Raw genomic sequence first — 15,742 nt, 5'->3', positions numbered from 1 at the left:
CCTCTCGAACGATCTCGTAATCGCCAATGTCGGATCCCTCCGATGCCCACGAGGCCGACCGCGTACCGGACACGGCAAGCGCGCGCCGAAACCATCGGGACTTTCTCGAACGAACTCGGAATCGCTATTGCGGCCCCATTCCGGAAAGCTCTCTCCGAGCCCCACGAGACTGACTGCGTAGCGGTCACGGCAAATTCCGAGGCCCAAAACCATCGCCTCTGAGGTCGACGGGAGAGGTTTTGGCCGCTCGGGGCGCAGAAAGGAGTGCAACACGAGGACTTCCCAGGGGGTCACCCATCCTAGAACCATGTCTGGTCATTGTATGTTTTATGAAGAAATTTTTAGATGATGATTTCATTATTCTCCTGCTATATATATGTTAATGACATATTTATTGTTGGCCATAATGCTGGAAAAATTGAAAAGCTTAAAAGAGAGTTTTAAGTAAGTCTTTTGGCCGCTCGGGGCGCAAAAAGGAGTGCAACACGAGGACTTCCCAGGGGGTCACCAATCCTAGTACTACTCTCGCCCAAGCACGCTTAACTTCGGAGTTCTGATGGGATCCGGTGCTTTAGTGCTGGTATGATCGCACTCATTTTGTGTGCGTCGTCCCTCACCTTTGTGCACGTCGCGGACGGCGCATCGACGACAAATTCCGAGGCCCAAAACCATCGCATCGGAGGTCGACGGGAGAGGTTTTGGCCGCTCGGGGCGCAAAAAGGAGTGCAACACGAGGACTTCCCAGGGGGTCACCCATCCAAGAACCATGTCTGGTCATTGTATGTTTTATGAAGAAATTTTTAGAATATGATTTCATTATTCTCCTGCTATATATATGTTAATGACATATTTATTGTTGGCCATAATGCTGGAAAAATTGAAAAGCTTAAAAGAGAGTTTTAAGTAAGTCTTTTGGCCGCTCGGGGCGCAAAAAGGAGTGCAACACGAGGACTTCCCAGGGGGTCACACATCCTAGTACTACTCTAGCCCAAGCACGCTTAACTTCGGAGTTCTGATGGGATCCGATGCTTTAGTGCTGGTATGATCGCACTCGTTTTGTTTATGTCGTCCCTCGCCTTTGTGCACGTCGCGGACGGCGCATCGACGACCGGAGCCCCGAAACCTCTCGAACGATCTCGTAATCGCCATTGTCGGATCCCTCCGATGCCCACGAGGCCGACCGCGTACCGGACACGGCAAGCGCGCGCCGAAACCATCGGGACTTTCTCGAACGAACTCGGAATCGCTATTGCGGCCCCATTCCGGAAAGCTCTCTCCGAGCCCCACGAGACTGACTGCGTAGTGGTCACGGCAAATTCCGAGGCCCAAAACCATCGCCTCGGAGGTCGACGGGAGAGGTTTTGGCCGCTCGGGGCGCAGAAAGGAGTGCAACACGAGGACTTCCCAGGGGGTCACCCATCCTAGAACCATGTCTGGTCATTGTATGTTTTATGAAGAAATTTTTAGATGATGATTTCATTATTCTCCTGCTATATATATGTTAATGACATATTTATTGTTGGCCATAATGCTGGAAAAATTGAAAAGCTTAAAAGAGAGTTTTAAGTAAGTCTTTTGGCCGCTCGGGGCGCAAAAAGGAGTGCAACACGAGGACTTCCAAGGGGGTCACCCATCCTAGTACTACTTTCGCCCAAGCACGCTTAACTTCGGAGTTTTGATGGGATCCGGTGCTTTAGTGCTGGTATGATCGCAATCGTTTTGTGTGCGTCGTCCCTCCCCTTTGTGCAAGTCGCGGACGGCGCATCGACGACCGGAGCCCCGAAACCTCTCGAACGATCTCGGAATCGCCATTGTCGGATCCCTCCGATGCCCACGAGGCCGACCGCGTACCGGACACGGCAAGCGCGCGCCGAAACCATCGGGACTTTCTCGAACGAACTCGGAATCGCTATTGCGGCCCCATTCCGGAAAGCTCTCTCCGAGCCCCACGAGACTGACTGCGTAGCGGTCACGGCAAATTCCGAGGCCCAAAACCCTCGCCTCGGAGGTCGACGGGAGAGGTTTTGGCCGCTCGGGGCGCAAAAAGGAGTGCAACACGAGGACTTCCCAGGGGGTCACCCATCCTAGAACCATGTCTGGTCATTGTATGTTTTATGAAGAAATTTTTAGATGATGATTTCATTATTCTCCTGCTATATATATGTTAATGACATATTTATTGTTGGCCATAATGCTGGAAAAATTGAAAAGCTTAAAAGAGAGTTTTAAGTAAGTCTTTTGGCCGCTCGGGGCGCAAAAAGGAGTGCAACACGAGGACTTCCCAGGGGGTCACCCATCCTAGTACTACTCTCGCCCAAGCAAGCTTAACTTCAGAGTTCTGATGGGATCCGGTGCTATAGTGCTGGTATGATCGCACTAGTTTTGTGTGCGTCGTCCCTCGCCTATGTGCACGTCGCGGACGGCGCATCGACGACCGGAGCCCCGAAACCTCTCGAACGATCTCGGAATCGCCATTGTCGGATCCCTCCGATGCCCACGAGGCCGACCACGTACCGGACACGGCAAGCGCGCGCCGAAACCATCGGGACTTTCCCGAACGAACTCGGAATCGCTATTGCGGCCCCATTCCGGAAAGCTCTCTCCGAGCCCCACGAGACTGACTGCGTAGCGGTCACGGCAAATTCCGAGGCCCAAAACCATCGCCTCGGAGGTCGACGGGAGAGGTTTTGGCCGCTCGGGGCGCAAAAAGGAGTGCAACACGAGGACTTCCCAGGGGGTCACCCATCCTAGAACCATGTCTGGTCATTGAATGTTTTATGAAGAAATTTTTAGATGATGATTTCATTATTCTCCTGCTATATATATGTTAATGACATATTTATTGTTGGCCATAATGCTGGAAAAATTGAAAAGCTTAAAAGAGAGTTTTAAGTAAGTCTTTTGGCCGCTCGGGGCGCAAAAAGGAGTGCAACACGAGGACTTCCTAGGGGGTCACCCATCCTAGTACTACTCTCGCCCAAGCACGCTTAACTTCGGAGTTCTGATGGGATCCGGTGCTTTAGTGCTGGTATGATAGCACTCGTTTTGTGTGCGTCGTCCCTCGCCTTTGTGCACGTCGCGGACGGCGCATCGACTACCGGAGCCCCGAAACCTCTCGAACGATCTCGGAATCGCCATTGTCGGATCCCTCCGATGCCCACGAGGCCGACCGCGTACCGGACACGGCAAGCGCGCGCCGAAACCATCGGGACTTTCTCGAACGAACTCGGAATCGCTATTGCGGCCCCATTCCGGAAAGCTCTCTCCGAGCCCCACGAGACTGACAGCGTAGCGGTCACGGCAAATTCCGAGGCCCAAAACCATCGCCTCGGAGGTCGACGGGAGAGGTTTTGGCCGCTCGGGGCGCAAAAAGGAGTGCAACACGAGGACTTCCCAGGGGGTCACCCATCCTAGAACCATGTCTGGTCATTGTATGTTTTATGAAGAAATTTTTAGATGATGATTTCATTATTCTCCTGCTATATATATGTTAATGACATATTTATTGTTGGCCATAATGCTGGAAAAATTGAAAAGCTTAAAAGAGAGTTTTAAGTAAGTCTTTTGGCCGCTCGGGGCGCAAAAAGGAGTGCAACACGAGGACTTCCCAGGGGGTCACCCATCCTTGTACTACTCTCGGCCAAGCAGACTTAACTTCGGAGTTCTGATGGGATCCGGTGCTTTAGTGCTGGTATGATCGTACTCGTTTTGTGTGCGTGGTCCCTCGCCTTTGTGCACGTCGCGGACGGCGCATCGAAGACCGGAGCCCCGAAACCTCTCGAACGATCTCGGAATCGCCATTGTCGGATCCCTCCGATGCCCACGAGGCCGACCGCGTACCGGACACGGCAAGCGCGCGCCGAAACCATCGGGACTTTCTCGAACGAACTCGGAATCGCTATTGCGGCCCCATTCCGGAAAGCTCTCTCCGAGCCCCACGAGACTGACTGCGTAGCGGTCACGGCAAATTCCGAGGCCCAAAACCATCGCCTCGGAGGTCGACGGGAGAGGTTTTGGCCGCTCGGGGCGCAAAAAGGAGTGCAACACGAGGACTTCCCAGGGGGTCACCCATCCTAGAACCATGTCTGGTCATTGTATGTTTTATGAAGAAATTTTTAGATGATGATTTCATTATTCTCCTGCTATATATATGTTAATGACATATTTATTGTTAGCCATAATGCTGGAAAAATTGAAAAGCTTAAAAGAGAGTTTTAAGTAAGTCTTTTGGCCGCTCGGGGCGCAAAAAGGAGTGCAACACGAGGACTTCCAAGGGGGTCACCCATCCTAGTACTACTCTCGCCCAAGCAGGCTTAACTTCGGAGTTCTGATGGGATCCGGTGCTTTAGTGCTGGTATGATCGCACTCGTTTTGTGTGCGTCGTCCCTCGCCTTTGTGCACGTCGCGGACGGCGCATCGACGACCGGAGCCCCGAAACCTCTCGAACGATCTCGGAATCGCCATTGTCGGATCCCTCCGATGCCCACGAGGCCGACCGCGTACCGGACACGGCAAGCGCGCGCCGAAACCATCGGGACTTTCTCGAACGAACTCGGAATCGCTATTGCGGCCCCATTCCGGAAAGCTCTCTCCGAGCCCCACGAGACTGACTGCGTAGCGGTCACGGCAAATTCCGAGGCCCAAAACCATCGCCTCGGAGGTCGACGGGAGAGGTTTTGGCCGCTCGGGGCGCAAAAAGGAGTGCAACACGAGGACTTCCCAGGGGGTCACCCATCCTAGAACCATGTCTGGTCATTGTATGTTTTATGAAGAAATTTTTAGATGATGATTTCATTATTCTCCTGCTATATATATGTTAATGACATATTTATTGTTGGCCATAATGCTGGAAAAATTGAAAAGCTTAAAAGAGAGTTTTAAGTAAGTCTTTTGGCCGCTCGGGGCGCAAAAAAGAGTGCAACACGAGGACTTCCCAGGGGGTCACCCATCCTAGTACTACTCTCGCCCAAGCACGCTTAACTTCGGAGTTCTGATGGGATCCGGTGCTTTAGTGCTGGTATGATCGCACTCATTTTGTCTATGTCGTCCCTCGCCTTTGTGCACGTCGCGGACGGCGCATCGACGACCGGAGCCCCGAAACCTCTCGAACGATCTCGTAATCGCCATTGTCGGATCCCTCCGATGCCCACGAGGCCGACCGCGTACCGGACACGGCAAGCGCGCGCCGAAACCATCGGGACTTTCTCGAACGAACTCGGAATCGCTATTGCGGCCCCATTCCGGAAAGCTCTCTCCGAGCCCCACGAGACTGACTGCGTAGCGGTCACGGCAAATTCCGAGGCCCAAAACCATCGCCTCGGAGGTCGACGGGAGAGGTTTTGGCCGCTCGGGGCGCAGAAAGGAGTGCAACACGAGGACTTCCCAGGGGGTCACCCATCCTAGAACCATGTCTGGTCATTGTATGTTTTATGAAGAAATTTTTAGATGATGATTTCATTATTCTCCTGCTATATATATGTTAATGACATATTTATTGTTGGCCATAATGCTGGAAAAATTGAAAAGCTTAAAAGAGAGTTTTAAGTAAGTCTTTTGGCCGCTCGGGGCGCAAAAAGTAGTGTAACACGAGGACTTCCAAGGGGGTCACCCATCCTAGTACTACTTTCGCCCAAGCACGCTTAACTTCGGAGTTTTGATGGGATCCGGTGCTTTAGTGCTGGTATGATCGCAATCGTTTTGTGTGCGTCGTCCCTCCCCTTTGTGCACGTCGCGGACGGTGCATCGACGACCGGAGCCCCGAAACCTCTCGAACGATCTCGGAATCGCCATTGTCGGATCCCTCCGATGCCCACGAGGCCGACCGCGTACCGGACACGGCAAGCGCGCGCCGAAACCATCGGGACTTTCTCGAACGAACTCGGAATCGCTATTGCGGCCCCATTCCGGAAAGCTCTCTCCGAGCCCCACGAGACTGACTGCGTAGCGGTCACGGCAAATTCCGAGGCCCAAAACCCTCGCCTCGGAGGTCGACGGGAGAGGTTTTGGCCGCTCGGGGCGCAAAAAGGAGTGCAACACGAGGACTTCCCAGGGGGTCACCCATCCTAGAACCATGTCTGGTCATTGTATGTTTTATGAAGAAATTTTTAGATGATGATTTCATTATTCTCCTGTTATATATATGTTAATGACATATTTATTGTTGGCCATAATGCTGGAAAAATTGAAAAGCTTAAAAGAGAGTTTTAAGTAAGTCTTTTGGCCGCTCGGGGCGCAAAAAGGAGTGCAACACGAGGACTTCCCAGGGGGTCACCCATCCTAGTACTACTCTCGCCCAAGCAAGCTTAACTTCGGAGTTCTGATGGGATCCGGTGCTTTAGTGCTGGTATGATCGCACTCGTTTTGTGTGCGTCGTCCCTCGCCTTTGTGCACGTCGCGGACGGCGCATCGACGACCGGAGCCCCGAAACCTCTCGAACGATCTCGTAATCGCCATTGTCGGATCCCTCCGATGCCCACGAGGCCGACCGCGTACCGGACACGGCAAGCGCGCGCCGAAACCATCGGGACTTTCTCGAACGAACTCGGAATCGCTATTGCGGCCCCATTCCGGAAAGCTCTCTCCGAGCCCCACGAGACTGACTGCGTAGCGGTCACGGCAAATTCCGAGGCCCAAAACCATCGCCTCGGAGGTCGACGGGAGAGGTTTTGGCCGCTCGGGGCGCAGAAAGGAGTGCAACACGAGGACTTCCCAGGGGGTCACCCATCCTAGAACCATGTCTGGTCATTGTATGTTTTATGAAGAAATTTTTAGATGATGATTTCATTATTCTCCTGCTATATATATGTTAATGACATATTTATTGTTGGCCATAATGCTGGAAAAATTGAAAAGCTTAAAAGAGAGTTTTAAGTAAGTCTTTTGGCCGCTCGGGGCGCAAAAAGGAGTGCAACACGAGGACTTCCCAGGGGGTCACCCATCTTAGTACTACTCTCGCCCAAGCACGCTTAACTTCGGAGTTCTGATGGGATCCGGTGCTTTAGTGCTGGTATGATCGCACCCGTTTTGTGTGCGTCGTCCCTCGCCTTTGTGCACGTCGCGGACGGCGCATCGACGACAAATTCCGAGGCCCAAAACCATCGCCTCGGAGGTCGACGGGAGAGGTTTTGGCCGCTCGGGGCGCAAAAAGGAGTGCAACACGAGGACTTCCCAGGGGGTCACCCATCCAAGAACCATGTCTGGTCATTGTATGTTTTATGAAGAAATTTTTAGATGATGATTTCATTATTCTCCTGCTATATATATGTTAATGACATATTTATTGTTGGCCATAATGCTGGAAAAATTGAAAAGCTTAAAAGAGAGTTTTAAGTAAGTCTTTTGGCCGCTCGGGGCGCAAAAAGGAGTGCAACACGAGGACTTCCTAGGGGGTCACCCATCCTAGTACTAATCTCGCCCAAGCACGCTTAACTTCGGAGTTCTGATGGGATCCGGTGCTATAGTGCTGCTATGATCGCACTCGTTTTGTGTGCGTCGTCCCTCGCCTTTGTGCACGTCGCGGACGGCGCATCGACGACCGGAGCCCCGAAACCTCTCGAACGATCTCGGAATCGCCATTGTCGGATCCCTCCGATGCCCACGAGGCCGACCGCGTACCGGACACGGCAAGCGCGCGCCGAAACCATCGGGACTTTCTCGAACGAACTCGGAATCGCTATTGCGGCCCCATTCCGGAAAGCTCTCTCCGAGCCCCACGAGACTGACTGCGTAGCGGTCACGGCAAATTCCGAGGCCCAAAACCATCGCCTCGGAGGTCGACGGGAGAGGTTTTGGCCGCTCGGGGCGCAAAAAGGAGTGCAACACGAGGACTTCCCAGGGGGTCACCCATCCTAGAACCATGTCTGGTCATTGTATGTTTTATGAAGAAATTTTTAGATGATGATTTCATTATTCTCCAGCTATATATATGTTAATGACATATTTATTGTTGGCCATAATGCTGGAAAAATTGAAAAGCTTAAAAGAGAGTTTTAAGTAAGTCTTTTGGCCGCTCGGGGCGCAAAAAGGAGTGCAACAAGAGGACTTCCAAGGGGGTCACCCATCCTAGTACTACTTTCGCCCAAGCACGCTTAACTTCGGAGTTTTGATGGGATCCGGTGCTTTAGTGCTGGTATGATCGCAATCGTTTTGTGTGCGTCGTCCCTCCCCTTTGTGCACGTCGCGGACGGCGCATCGACGACCGGAGCCCCGAAACCTCTCGAACGATCTCGGAATCGCCATTGTCGGATCCCTCCGATGCCCACGAGGCCGACCGCGTACCGGACACGGCAAGCGCGCGCCGAAACCATCGGGACTTTCTCGAACGAACTCGGAATCGCTATTGCGGCCCCATTCCGGAAAGCTCTCTCCGAGCCCCACGAGACTGACTGCGTAGCGGTCACGGCAAATTCCGAGGCCCAAAACCATCGCCTCGGAGGTCGACGGGAGAGGTTTTGGCCGCTCGGGGCGCAAAAAGGAGTGCAACACGAGGACTTCCCAGGGGGTCACCCATCCTAGAACCATGTCTGGTCATTGTATGTTTTATGAAGAAATTTTTAGATGATGATTTCATTATTCTCCTGCTATATATATGTTAATGACATATTTATTGTTGGCCATAATGCTGGAAAAATTGAAAAGCTTAAAATAGAGTTTTAAGTAAGTCTTTTGGCCGCTCGGGGCGCAAAAAGGAGTGCAACACGAGGACTTCCCAGGGGGTCACCCATCCTAGTACTACTCTCGCCCAAGCACGCTTAACTTCGGAGTTCTGATGGGATCCGGTGCTTTAGTGCTAGTATGATCGCACTAATTTTTGTCTATGTCGTCCCTCGCCTTTGTGCACGTCGCGGACGGCGCATCGACGACCGGAGCCCCGAAACCTCTCGAACGATCTCGTAATCGCCATTGTCGGATCCCTCCGATGCCCACGAGGCCGACCGCGTACCGGACACGGCAAGCGCGCGCCGAAACCATCGGGACTTTCTCGAACGAACTCGGAATCGCTATTGCGGCCCCATTCCGGAAAGCTCTCTCCGAGCCCCACGAGACTGACTGCGTAGCGGTCACGGCAAATTCCGAGGCCCAAAACCCTCGCCTCGGAGGTCGACGAGAGAGGTTTTGGCCGCTCGGGGCGCAAAAAGGAGTGCAACACGAGGACTTCCCAGGGGGTCACCCATCCTAGAACCATGTCTGGTCATTGTATGTTTTATGAAGAAATTTTTAGATGATGATTTCATTATTCTCCTGCTATATATATGTTAATGACATATTTATTGTTGGCCATAATGCTGGAAAAATTGAAAAGCTTAAAAGAGAGTTTTAAGTAAGTCTTTTGGCCGCTCGGGGCGCAAAAAGGAGTGCAACACGAGGACTTCCCAGGGGGTCACCCATCCTAGTACTACTCTCGCCCAAGCAAGCTTAACTTCAGAGTTCTGATGGGATCCGGTGCTATAGTGCTGGTATGATCGCACTAGTTTTGTGTGCGTCGTCCCTCGCCTATGTGCACGTCGCGGACGGCGCATCGACGACCGGAGCCCCGAAACCTCTCGAACGATCTCGGAATCGCCATTGTCGGATCCCTCCGATGCCCACGAGGCCGACCACGTACCGGACACGGCAAGCGCGCGCCGAAACCATCGGGACTTTCTCGAACGAACTCGGAATCGCTATTGCGGCCCCATTCCGGAAAGCTCTCTCCGAGCCCCACGAGACTGACTGCGTAGCGGTCACGGCAAATTCCGAGGCCCAAAACCATCGCCTCGGAGGTCAACGGGAGAGGTTTTGGCCGCTCGGGGCGCAAAAAGGAGTGCAACACGAGGACTTCCCAGGGGGTCACCCATCCTAGAACCATGTCTGGTCATTGAATGTTTTATGAAGAAATTTTTAGATGATGATTTCATTATTCTCCTGCTATATATATGTTAATGACATATTTATTGTTGGCCATAATGCTGGAAAAATTGAAAAGCTTAAAAGAGAGTTTTAAGTAAGTCTTTTGGCCGCTCGGGGCACAAAAAGGAGTGCAACACGAGGACTTCCTAGGGGGTCAACCATCCAAGTACTACTCTCGCCCAAGCACGCTTAACTTCGGAGTTCTGATGGGATCCGGTGCTTTAGTGCTGGTATGATAGCACTCGTTTTGTGTGCGTCGTCCCTCGCCTTTGTGCACGTCGCGGACGGCGCATCGACGACCGGAGCCCCGAAACCTCTCGAACGATCTCGGAATCGCCATTGTCGGATCCCTCCGATGCCCACGAGGCCGACCGCGTACCGGACACGGCAAGCGCGCGCCGAAACCATCGGGACTTTCTCGAACGAACTCGGAATCGCTATTGCGGCCCCATTCCGGAAAGCTCTCTCCGAGCCCCACGAGACTGACTGCGTAGCGGTCACGGCAAATTCCGAGGCCCAAAACCATCGCCTCGGAGGTCGACGGGAGAGGTTTTGGCCGCTCGGGGCGCAAAAAGGAGTGCAACACGAGGACTTCCCAGGGGGTCACCCATCCTAGAACCATGTCTGGTCATTGTATGTTTTATGAAGAAATTTTTAGATGATGATTTCATTATTCTCCTGCTATATATATGTTAATGACATATTTATTGTTGGCCATAATGCTGGAAAAATTGAAAAGCTTAAAAGAGAGTTTTAAGTAAGTCTTTTAGCCGCTCGGGGCGCAAAAAGGAGTGCAACACGAGGACTTCCCAGGGGGTCACCCATCCTAGTACTACTCTCGCCCAAGCAGGCTTAACTTCAGAGTTCTGATGGGATCCGGTGCTTTACTGCTGGTATGATCGCACTCATTTTGTGTGCGTCGTCCCTCGCCTTTGTGCACGTCGCGGACGGCGCATCGACGACCGGAGCCCCGAAACCTCTCGAACGATCTCGGAATCGCCATTGTCGGATCCCTCCGATGCCCACGAGGCCGACCGCGTACCGAACACGGCAAGCGCACGCCGAAACCATCGGGACTTTCTCGAACGAACTCGGAATCGCTATTGCGGCCCCATTCCGGAAAGCTCTCTCCGAGCCCCACGAGACTGACTGCGTAGCGGTCACGGCAAATTCCGAGGCCCAAAACCATCGCCTCGGAGGTCGACGGGAGAGGTTTTGGCCGCTCGGGGCGCAAAAAGGAGTGCAACACGAGGACTTCCCAGGGGGTCACCCATCCTAGAACCATGTCTGGTCATTGTATGTTTTATGAAGAAATTTTTAGATGATGATTTCATTATTCTCCTGCTATATATATGTTAATGACATATTTATTGTTGGCCATAATGCTGGAAAAATTGAAAAGCTTAAAAGAGAGTTTTAAGTAAGTCTTTTGGCCGCTCGGGGCGCAAAAAGGAGTGCAACACGAGGACTTCCCAGGGGGTCACCCATCCTAGTACTACTCTCGCCCAAGCAGGCTTAACTTCGGAGTTCTGATGGGATCCGGTGCTTTAGTGCTGGTATGATAGCACTCGTTTTGTGTGCGTCGTCCCTCGCCTTTGTGCACGTCGCGGACGGCGCATCGACGACCGGAGCCCCGAAACCTCTCGAACGATCTCGGAATCGCCATTGTCGGATCCCTCCGATGCCCACGAGGCCGACCGCGTACCGGACACGGCAAGCGCGCGCCGAAACCATCGGGACTTTCTCGAACGAACTCGGAATCGCTATTGCGGCCCCATTCCGGAAAGCTCTCTCCGAGCCCCACGAGACTGACTGCGTAGCGGTCACGGCAAATTCCGAGGCCCAAAACCATCGCCTCGGAGGTCGACGGGAGAGGTTTTGGCCGCTCGGGGCGCAAAAAGGAGTGCAACACGAGGACTTCCCAGGGGGTCACCCATCCTAGAACCATGTCTGGTCATTGTATGTTTTATGAAGAAATTTTTAGATGATGATTTCATTATTCTCCTGCTATATATATGTTAATGACATATTTATTGTTGGCCATAATGCTGGAAAAATTGAAAAGCTTAAAAGAGAGTTTTAAGTAAGTCTTTTGGCCGCTCGGGGCGCAAAAAGGAGTGCAACACGAGGACTTCCCAGGGGGTCACCCATCCTAGTACTACTCTCGCCCAAGCAGGCTTAACTTCGGAGTTCTAATGGGATCCGGTGCTTTAGTGCTGGTATGATCGCACTCATTTTGTGTGCGTCGTCCCTCGCCTTTGTGCACGTCGCGGACGGCGCATCGACGACCGGAGCCCCGAAACCTCTCGAACGATCTCGGAATCGCCATTGTCGGATCCTTCCGATGCCCACGAGGCCGACCGCGTACCGAACACGGCAAGCGCACGCCGAAACCATCGGGACTTTCTCGAACGAACTCGGAATCGCTATTGCGGCCCCATTCCGGAAAGCTCTCTCCGAGCCCCACGAGACTGACTGCGTAGCGGTCACGGCAAATTCCGAGGCCCAAAACCATCGCCTCGGAGGTCGACGGGAGAGGTTTTGGCCGCTCGGGGCGCAAAAAGGAGTGCAACACGAGGACTTCCCAGGGGGTCACCCATCCTAGAACCATGTCTGGTCATTGTATGTTTTATGAAGAAATTTTTAGATGTTGATTTCATTATTCTCCTGCTATATATATGTTAATGACATATTTATTGTTAGCCATAATGCTGGAAAAATTGAAAAGCTTAAAAGAGAGTTTTAAGTAAGTCTTTTGGCCGCTCGGGGCGCAAAAAGGAGTGCAACACGAGGACTTCCAAGGGGGTCACCCATCCTAGTACTACTCTCGCCCAAGCAGGCTTAACTTCGAAGTTCTGATGGGATCCGGTGCTTTAGTGCTGGTATGATCGCACTCGTTTTGTGTGCGTCGTCCCTCGCCTTTGTGCACGTCGCGGACGGCGCATCGACGACCGGAGCCCCGAAACCTCTCGAACGATCTCGGAATCGCCATTGTCGGATCCCTCCGATGCCCACGAGGCCGACCGCGTACCGGACACGGCAAGCGCGCGCCGAAACCATCGGGACTTTCTCGAACGAACTCGGAATCGCTATTGCGGCCCCATTCCGGAAAGCTCTCTCCGAGCCCCTCGAGACTGACTGCGTAGCGGTCACGGCAAATTCCGAGGCCCAAAACCATCGCCTCGGAGGTCGACGGGAGAGGTTTTGGCCGCTCGGGGCGCAAAAAGGAGTGCAACACGAGGACTTCCCAGGGGGTCACCCATCCTAGAACCATGTCTGGTCATTGTATGTTTTATGAAGAAATTTTTAGATGATGATTTCATTATTCTCCTGCTATATATATGTTAATGACATATTTATTGTTGGCCATAATGCTGGAAAAATTGAAAAGCTTAAAAGAGAGTTTTAAGTAAGTCTTTTGGCCGCTCGGGGCGCAAAAAGGAGTGCAACACGAGGACTTCCCAGGGGGTCACCCATCCTAGTACTACTCTCGCCCAAGCACACTTAACTTCGGAGTTCTGATGGGATCCGGTGCTTTAGTGCTGGTATGATCGCACTTGTTTTGTGTGCGTCGTCCCTCGCCTTTGTGCACGTCGCGGACGGCGCATCGACGACCGGAGCCCCGAAACCTCTCGAACGATCTCGTAATCGCCATTGTCGGATCCCTCCGATGCCCACGAGGCCGACCGCGTACCGGACACGGCAAGCGCGCGCCGAAACCATCGGGACTTTCTCGAACGAACTCGGAATCGCTATTGCGGCCCCATTCCGGAAAGCTCTCTCCGAGCCCCACGAGACTGACTGCGTAGCGGTCACGGCAAATTCCGAGGCCCAAAACCATCGCCTCGGAGGTCGACGGGAGAGGTTTTGGCCGCTCGGGGCGCAGAAAGGAGTGCAACACGAGGACTTCCCAGGGGGTCACCCATCCTAGAACCATGTCTGGTCATTGTATGTTTTATGAAGAAATTTTTAGATGATGATTTCATTATTCTCCTGCTATATATATGTTAATGACATATTTATTGTTGGCCATAATGCTGGAAAAATTGAAAAGCTTAAAAGAGAGTTTTAAGTAAGTCTTTTGGCCGCTCGGGGCGCAAAAAGGAGTGTAACACGAGGACTTCCAAGGGGGTCACCCATCCTAGTACTACTTTCGCCCAAGCACGCTTAACTTCGGAGTTTTGATGGGATCCAGTGCTTTAGTGCTGGTATGATCGCAATCATTTTGTGTGCGTCGTCCCTCCCCTTTGTGCACGTCGCGGACGGCGCATCGACGACCGGAGCCCCGAAACCTCTCGAACGATCTCGGAATCGCCATTGTCGGATCCCTCCGATGCCCACGAGGCCGACCGCGTACCGGACACGGCAAGCGCGCGCCGAAACCATCGGGACTTTCTCGAACGAACTCGGAATCGCTATTGCGGCCCCATTCCGGAAAGCTCTCTCCGAGCCCCACGAGACTGACTGCGTAGCGGTCACGGCAAATTCCGAGGCCCAAAACCATCGCCTCGGAGGTCGACGGGAGAGGTTTTGGCCGCTCGGGGCGCAAAAAGGAGTGCAACACGAGGACTTCCCAGGGGGTCACCCATCCTAGAACCATGTCTGGTCATTGTATGTTTTATGAAGAAATTTTTAGATGATGATTTCATTATTCTCCTGCTATATATATGTTAATGACATATTTATTGTTGGCCATAATGCTGGAAAAATTGAAAAGCTTAAAAGAGAGTTTTAAGTAAGTCTTTTGGCCGCTCGGGGCGCAAAAAGGAGTGCAACACGAGGACTTCCCAGGGGGTCACCCATCCTAGTACTACTCTCGCCCAAGCAGGCTTAACTTCGGAGTTCTGATGGGATCCGGTGCTTTACTGCTGGTATGATCGCACTCATTTTGTGTGCGTCGTCCCTCGCCTTTGTGCACGTCGCGGACGGCGCATCGACGACCGGAGCCCCGAAACCTCTCGAACGATCTCGGAATCGCCATTGTCGGATCCCTCCGATGCCCACGAGGCCGACCGCGTACCGAACACGGCAAGCGCACGCCGAAACCATCGGGACTTTCTCGAACGAACTCGGAATCGCTATTGCGGCCCCATTCCGGAAAGCTCTCTCCGAGCCCCACGAGACTGACTGCGTAGCGGTCACGGCAAATTCCGAGGCCCAAAACCATCGCCTCGGAGGTCGACGGGAGAGGTTTTGGCCGCTCGGGGCGCAAAAAGGAGTGCAACACGAGGACTTCCCAGGGGGTCACCCATCCTAGAACCATGTCTGGTCATTGTATGTTTTATGAAGAAATTTTTAGATGATGATTTCATTATTCTCCTGCTATATATATGTTAATGACATATTTATTGTTGGCCATAATGCTGGAAAAATTGAAAAGCTTAAAAGAGAGTTTTAAGTAAGTCTTTTGGCCGCTCGGGGCGCAAAAAGGAGTGCAACACGAGGACTTCCCAGGGGGTCACCCATCCTAGTACTACTCTCGCCCAAGCAGGCTTAACTTCGGAGTTCTGATGGGATCCGGTGCTTTAGTGCTGGTATGATAGCACTCGTTTTGTGTGCGTCGTCCCTCGCCTTTGTGCACGTCGCGGACGGCGCATCGACGACCGGAGCCCCGAAACCTCTCGAACGATCTCGGAATCGCCATTGTCGGATCCCTCCGATGCCCACGAGGCCGACCGCGTACCGGACACGGCAAGCGCGCGCCGAAACCATCGGGACTTTCTCGAACGAACTCGGAATCGCTATTGCGGCCCCATTCCGGAAAGCTCTCTCCGAGCCCCACGAGACTGACTGCGTAGCGGTCACGGCAAATTCCGAGGCCCAAAACCATCGCCTCGGAGGTCGACGGGAGAGG

At 52.8% G+C, this 15,742-nt stretch overlaps 24 non-coding genes across 24 annotated transcripts; all 24 read right to left on the bottom strand.

Moving 5' to 3' along the window:
* Positions 1-475: 475 nt before the first annotated feature.
* LOC135592056 (5S ribosomal RNA) lies at positions 476-594 on the bottom strand. Its single transcript, XR_010478822.1, has one exon. It is a non-coding gene; the product is annotated as a 5S ribosomal RNA (ribosomal RNA).
* A 340-nt stretch (positions 595-934) lies between these two features.
* LOC135590188 (5S ribosomal RNA) lies at positions 935-1,053 on the bottom strand. The gene has a single exon (XR_010477594.1). It is a non-coding gene; the product is annotated as a 5S ribosomal RNA (ribosomal RNA).
* Positions 1,054-1,597: 544 nt separating this feature from the next.
* On the bottom strand, positions 1,598-1,716 carry LOC135590297 (5S ribosomal RNA). Its single transcript, XR_010477703.1, has one exon. It is a non-coding gene; the product is annotated as a 5S ribosomal RNA (ribosomal RNA).
* Positions 1,717-2,260: 544 nt separating this feature from the next.
* LOC135589869 (5S ribosomal RNA) lies at positions 2,261-2,379 on the bottom strand. Its single transcript, XR_010477275.1, has one exon. It is a non-coding gene; the product is annotated as a 5S ribosomal RNA (ribosomal RNA).
* A 544-nt stretch (positions 2,380-2,923) lies between these two features.
* On the bottom strand, positions 2,924-3,042 carry LOC135592030 (5S ribosomal RNA). The gene has a single exon (XR_010478795.1). It is a non-coding gene; the product is annotated as a 5S ribosomal RNA (ribosomal RNA).
* A 544-nt stretch (positions 3,043-3,586) lies between these two features.
* Positions 3,587-3,705, bottom strand: LOC135590789 (5S ribosomal RNA). The gene has a single exon (XR_010478195.1). It is a non-coding gene; the product is annotated as a 5S ribosomal RNA (ribosomal RNA).
* A 544-nt stretch (positions 3,706-4,249) lies between these two features.
* LOC135589362 (5S ribosomal RNA) lies at positions 4,250-4,368 on the bottom strand. The gene has a single exon (XR_010476770.1). It is a non-coding gene; the product is annotated as a 5S ribosomal RNA (ribosomal RNA).
* Positions 4,369-4,912: 544 nt separating this feature from the next.
* LOC135592002 (5S ribosomal RNA) lies at positions 4,913-5,031 on the bottom strand. Its single transcript, XR_010478768.1, has one exon. It is a non-coding gene; the product is annotated as a 5S ribosomal RNA (ribosomal RNA).
* A 544-nt stretch (positions 5,032-5,575) lies between these two features.
* Positions 5,576-5,694, bottom strand: LOC135590907 (5S ribosomal RNA). Its single transcript, XR_010478310.1, has one exon. It is a non-coding gene; the product is annotated as a 5S ribosomal RNA (ribosomal RNA).
* Positions 5,695-6,238: 544 nt separating this feature from the next.
* On the bottom strand, positions 6,239-6,357 carry LOC135590159 (5S ribosomal RNA). Its single transcript, XR_010477566.1, has one exon. It is a non-coding gene; the product is annotated as a 5S ribosomal RNA (ribosomal RNA).
* A 544-nt stretch (positions 6,358-6,901) lies between these two features.
* On the bottom strand, positions 6,902-7,020 carry LOC135589353 (5S ribosomal RNA). The gene has a single exon (XR_010476761.1). It is a non-coding gene; the product is annotated as a 5S ribosomal RNA (ribosomal RNA).
* A 340-nt stretch (positions 7,021-7,360) lies between these two features.
* Positions 7,361-7,479, bottom strand: LOC135589678 (5S ribosomal RNA). Its single transcript, XR_010477085.1, has one exon. It is a non-coding gene; the product is annotated as a 5S ribosomal RNA (ribosomal RNA).
* Positions 7,480-8,023: 544 nt separating this feature from the next.
* Positions 8,024-8,142, bottom strand: LOC135590833 (5S ribosomal RNA). The gene has a single exon (XR_010478239.1). It is a non-coding gene; the product is annotated as a 5S ribosomal RNA (ribosomal RNA).
* A 544-nt stretch (positions 8,143-8,686) lies between these two features.
* LOC135591995 (5S ribosomal RNA) lies at positions 8,687-8,805 on the bottom strand. Its single transcript, XR_010478760.1, has one exon. It is a non-coding gene; the product is annotated as a 5S ribosomal RNA (ribosomal RNA).
* Positions 8,806-9,350: 545 nt separating this feature from the next.
* LOC135589868 (5S ribosomal RNA) lies at positions 9,351-9,469 on the bottom strand. Its single transcript, XR_010477274.1, has one exon. It is a non-coding gene; the product is annotated as a 5S ribosomal RNA (ribosomal RNA).
* Positions 9,470-10,013: 544 nt separating this feature from the next.
* LOC135589632 (5S ribosomal RNA) lies at positions 10,014-10,132 on the bottom strand. The gene has a single exon (XR_010477039.1). It is a non-coding gene; the product is annotated as a 5S ribosomal RNA (ribosomal RNA).
* A 544-nt stretch (positions 10,133-10,676) lies between these two features.
* Positions 10,677-10,795, bottom strand: LOC135589781 (5S ribosomal RNA). The gene has a single exon (XR_010477187.1). It is a non-coding gene; the product is annotated as a 5S ribosomal RNA (ribosomal RNA).
* A 544-nt stretch (positions 10,796-11,339) lies between these two features.
* Positions 11,340-11,458, bottom strand: LOC135589442 (5S ribosomal RNA). Its single transcript, XR_010476850.1, has one exon. It is a non-coding gene; the product is annotated as a 5S ribosomal RNA (ribosomal RNA).
* Positions 11,459-12,002: 544 nt separating this feature from the next.
* LOC135592050 (5S ribosomal RNA) lies at positions 12,003-12,121 on the bottom strand. The gene has a single exon (XR_010478815.1). It is a non-coding gene; the product is annotated as a 5S ribosomal RNA (ribosomal RNA).
* A 544-nt stretch (positions 12,122-12,665) lies between these two features.
* On the bottom strand, positions 12,666-12,784 carry LOC135589900 (5S ribosomal RNA). The gene has a single exon (XR_010477306.1). It is a non-coding gene; the product is annotated as a 5S ribosomal RNA (ribosomal RNA).
* Positions 12,785-13,328: 544 nt separating this feature from the next.
* LOC135590147 (5S ribosomal RNA) lies at positions 13,329-13,447 on the bottom strand. Its single transcript, XR_010477554.1, has one exon. It is a non-coding gene; the product is annotated as a 5S ribosomal RNA (ribosomal RNA).
* A 544-nt stretch (positions 13,448-13,991) lies between these two features.
* Positions 13,992-14,110, bottom strand: LOC135590837 (5S ribosomal RNA). Its single transcript, XR_010478242.1, has one exon. It is a non-coding gene; the product is annotated as a 5S ribosomal RNA (ribosomal RNA).
* A 544-nt stretch (positions 14,111-14,654) lies between these two features.
* LOC135591929 (5S ribosomal RNA) lies at positions 14,655-14,773 on the bottom strand. Its single transcript, XR_010478694.1, has one exon. It is a non-coding gene; the product is annotated as a 5S ribosomal RNA (ribosomal RNA).
* Positions 14,774-15,317: 544 nt separating this feature from the next.
* On the bottom strand, positions 15,318-15,436 carry LOC135589441 (5S ribosomal RNA). Its single transcript, XR_010476848.1, has one exon. It is a non-coding gene; the product is annotated as a 5S ribosomal RNA (ribosomal RNA).
* Positions 15,437-15,742: the final 306 nt, after the last annotated feature.

This window comes from Musa acuminata, chromosome BXJ1-8 (genome assembly GCF_036884655.1).
Source record: "Musa acuminata AAA Group cultivar baxijiao chromosome BXJ1-8, Cavendish_Baxijiao_AAA, whole genome shotgun sequence".
Taxonomy (NCBI): domain Eukaryota; kingdom Viridiplantae; phylum Streptophyta; class Magnoliopsida; order Zingiberales; family Musaceae; genus Musa; species Musa acuminata.
The sequence above is the reverse complement of the archived record's forward strand: the minus strand, read 5'-3'. Positions and strand labels throughout refer to the sequence as shown.